Source organism: Silene latifolia, chromosome 6, assembly GCF_048544455.1.
Source record: "Silene latifolia isolate original U9 population chromosome 6, ASM4854445v1, whole genome shotgun sequence".
NCBI classification, from domain to species: domain Eukaryota; kingdom Viridiplantae; phylum Streptophyta; class Magnoliopsida; order Caryophyllales; family Caryophyllaceae; genus Silene; species Silene latifolia.
In genome coordinates, this window is record NC_133531.1 from 79,612,956 (window position 1) to 79,617,256 (window position 4,301).

Genomic DNA, 4,301 nt, shown 5'->3' on the forward strand with positions numbered 1-4,301 from the left:
ATTAATTAAACTGAATAATTCAAAAATATAAAATAAAGTAGCCAAATGGTTTAATAAGTTTTAAATGCCAAAATGGGAAATTCGCGGGTGTTACAATCATCCCATCTTTTAAAAAGTTTCGTCCTCGAAACTTGAAAGTAGAAAAGAAAGGTTATAAAAATAAAACCGAACTTTTGAAATCGGTAACCAAAACATTTGAAAGGTTACTTATCGTAAGAATTAAAATTCTTTCAAAAGTTTCAACTAAAATTTTCCGACATAACCAAGTCGAAAGGCAAATAATTGTACAAATCAAAATCAAAACCCTTTCAAAGACATTAACGGAGAGTTTTCAAAAGTGTAAGTCTCATTCATGGAACGAAATTGCCCTTGTCGTGCACACAAGGACGCTTACTTTCCAAGTCGAAGACAAATTCAAAACAAAATCAGTTCGCCGACAAGCGTAGAACAAGTTATCAAACGTCTCCAATAACGAGTTCTAACATCCTATCAACGTTAAAATCAAAAGAAAAGGTAATTCAATCAAATTTTCTTTTGCAAAAGCTAAACACTACAACAGATAACTCCTTTAACGGCGTTTAAATTGTATTTTAGCGGCATTTGTAAATGCCACAAAAAGCTTTAGCAGCGTTTACTCTTTTGCCGCAAGATCCAATGTCGGGAAAAGTCAATAGTGGCATTTATTAGATTTGCTGGTGAAAGCCAATATAAACGCCAGGTAATCCCGCATTTCGAGACTACCATATGCTTGCAATTTTTGATTTCCTATAAAAATAATAATTAATAAAAGCAATATTCATCATTCCTTTTTCTTGTTACACTTTTTTTTTTTATTTGTTCGTTTGTTTACTACAGCTCCAGCCTATTTGACATTGCTTTTTTTAAATAAAATGCAACTATTAAAAAAAACTTTTAAAATAACATGTACCATATGTCAAATTGTCATTACAAAAGCCTAATATAAATTTGATCTTGTTACATTATCTCCTAATCAAAAGTTAACAAAAGCTAATTTACTGGCATTTACAAAAAGCTAATACTCCGTATAAGACTTCCATTGACATCTGATCTCGTGCCATATCCATTACTTCTAACTTGATTGACATCCTTGATCTCGCACCGTAGCCATTACTTCTAACTTGATTCTAATAAGGCTTCATCAAAACGAAAATGCCATATATCCTCCTCCTAATACGTTAAATCCTGGGCAAAAGATACCAAAAGTCGCTTATAATAAGCCCAGTAAAAGTAGAAAGTAGATTTCCGCAATCCTGCTGCACCCTTGGAACCATGTCACAGCAACCTAAAATCAAATATGCCCAACATCATACAACAAGACAATGAGACAACTTGACGTCACAATAACCGGCGGCGTTTTGTGTTGATTACACAACACCAATAACTAAATTAACATGCTAAACAATCCCAACAACACCGTGTTCTCAACAAACAAGCATCTTGAACAAGCAATCTTATATGTAATGTAACAATGTAAAATATCAAGATAAAGACTTGCTTTAGTTTTTATTTTGGTGTATATGAGAACTAAATTAAGGATTGTTGTTGTGACTGAGAATATCTCTACCAAATTAAGCCATCTTTAGTATGGCTAACTTCTCTTGCATTTTCTTTGAGTTTCGAAATTGTCGTCTTGTATCTTGGCACATTTATCATTCACATTACTCATAAACAAGTCACCACTCACCTTTGAAGGAAGCGACAAAACAAAACGTCACGAAAATTAGCCGACGGTTCGCCAAAGCCCTAACTATTCAAAGCAATGTTCCGAGACTACAACTGAGCAGCGAAGGCAAAGCTACTTCCCTGAATTCACAAAAAAAAAAAAGTATAATCTAATGAAACATACTTGTGAGGTGGTAAGAACTATATATTCATTTTAGATGAAACTTCAAGGCGATAGAAGTGGTGTAATGGTCAGCTAGCTGTCGCAACAGAGGTATCATCTATTGAAGATATTTGTGTGTGTATATCAATTAATAGTGTGTAGTATTCAAATCTTACAATTAAAAGAGGTATCATCTCTATTGGAGTTGTAAGTTTACAAATCTTACAATTGAACAAAAAGCAAACCACCGATGGCATGAGTCAATTAGAGTATATAGTGCGTAATTTTGATTCATTCCATTTTGATCCAGAACCAAGAATAATACTCACTCCGTCTAGATGAATTTCTTACGTTTACTTTATACATAAAGTCGAAAAGTATAAAACAAAAATATAAAGTTCCCCTTTCTTTGCTCTCTTCTGCTTATACAAAGCTATAGTCAAATATCCGGGTTAAAGATCTGCAGAAAGTCGGGTTCAAAAACGCAATAAAAGGAACAAGAGAACCTTTGGTCCTTCAACAAACATATTTTTGAAAATAATTAACCTCAAATGGATGATGTTTCAACTATTAAAACTTGAAAGTGATAATTAAACCTTCTTTAATTCCACTTTAGGAAGGAATAAGGGAACCTTTGGTCCTTCAACAAACATCTTTATAACCACAATGCACCACTTAACCTCCAACTCTACTTCAAGCATAAGAAGTGTTAAAAATCACTAGCAAGTAGTAACACACCCACTTTGCAAAGTAATACAAAGTAGAAGTAAATGTAAGATGTCTTAGAAAATAGACAAACATCTACACAGTGCCATCAATTAGCATAAACTGCTACAGAAATGCCTCTGTTAGTTTTCAAAGTGAATTTAAGTCACACCAAACTTAATTTTCAGAATTCAGATACTATATTTTCTCAAAACACAAGATAAGCAATACACCCATAAAGTGTCAATGAATTGTATACATTTTTACTCCGTTTACATCACACCATATAATAATCATAATCAATATGTAATATAAGTTAATTATCAAATAGGAATCATACCACAAAGGCACAAACGCTTAGAAATTATCAAATAGCAATTATACCACAATAATCTGATCCTTAGATCTATCAAAATCGTGCATAGAGTCTGCACTATCAAAGTCAAAATCTAATCTAGCGCACATGTCTCCTCAAGCATCTTAATTAAATTGGATTATTGGTAAAGTGGGCTTAAAACATAAAGAAATTTACCTTCAATGTTGCAGCATGATGGATTTCTGTGCTCTCTCACCGACGATTTAGTCAATTAGCAAAAAGATGATTCTAGAGAGTGAAAGAGGAGAAAAATATGAGATTTAGGTGTTAGGTTTAGCAAATACGGAGAATAATTAAAGCGTTTTTTTTAAGAGGTAATTTGAGAATGAGGCGCCAGATAGTAAAAGTTTTGCGCGCTGGAGGGACTAAAATTATGAGGCGGCATTTACATCAAATGTCAGGTTAAATGCCATAACAAGTACAATTAAGGTGGCATTTACACTTTATGCTGTTAGATAAATGCCGTGTAATATAAATCTTGTTGTAGTGAAAATAGAGATAAAGGTTTCACCTTTAAACTCAAAAGGGAGTCAAATTCGTGAAAATGTAATATCAAACTTTGACAAAGAAATCATAAATAGATCAAGGTTAACCGAAATTGGTTAAAATTTAAAGAATTATCAGGTTTAGCAATTAAAATCACGATAAATGAGTTTATACCCATGGAATAAATAGGGAACTAAATCAAATTTTCATTTTCATTTTCAATCAATTTTTTTTTTTTTTTTTTTTTTTTTTTTTTTTTTTTTTTTTAAATAAGCAAGGTTTTGCAAAAGTAACATCAACTTTTAACAACGAATCAAAACTGGTAGCTTGAAAGATTAGAAGTTGTACAAAAATGACGGTAACTTAGACATCATAAAAACAAGTACGCTAAGAGAATCCAAACTTAACTAACAAAAGAGCTATGATGAAGCGAGAAAGAGAGGTATGAATGGTAACACTTATGGTCAAAGAAGAAAGGAATTAGACAACAAGGAAACGCCAGGTACTCAAACCTCAAACAACAACATCTTCCTAAACGGTTCCAAAAACTTCCTAACAACAAAACTTATAACCACATCGCTCCCAAATATTTCCTCAGAACACTTGTGTTACTTCACCTTAGGTTATCCCATGAACCAAGTTACTTCACTATAAGTGTGACTTCACCACTTCAAATCCTCAACATCTACAAGCAACCTCCACGAGGTCAAGGTCAAAACTTCTAACAAAGCTGTACTCATATCCAACTAGTGTCAACTATGAGTTTCTCAAAATGGTAAAACTCTCAATCAAAAATCCAAATTCAAAAGTTCTTTTGCATATTCTATCATCCCAAGGAGATCCTGTTATACTCTCGAAGCCTAAAGCATAGATGGTGACATTCTCCAA

The 4,301-nt window shown here is 32.9% G+C and overlaps 1 long non-coding RNA gene across 1 annotated transcript; it reads right to left on the reverse strand.

Moving 5' to 3' along the window:
* Positions 1 to 901: 901 nt before the first annotated feature.
* Positions 902 to 3,308, reverse strand: LOC141658808 (uncharacterized). Its single transcript, XR_012549443.1, has 3 exons — positions 3,084 to 3,308; positions 1,706 to 1,824; positions 902 to 1,303 (listed from the first exon to the last, which is right to left on the reverse strand). It is a non-coding gene; the product is annotated as an uncharacterized LOC141658808 (long non-coding RNA).
* Between the last annotated feature and the right edge of the window lie 993 nt (positions 3,309 to 4,301).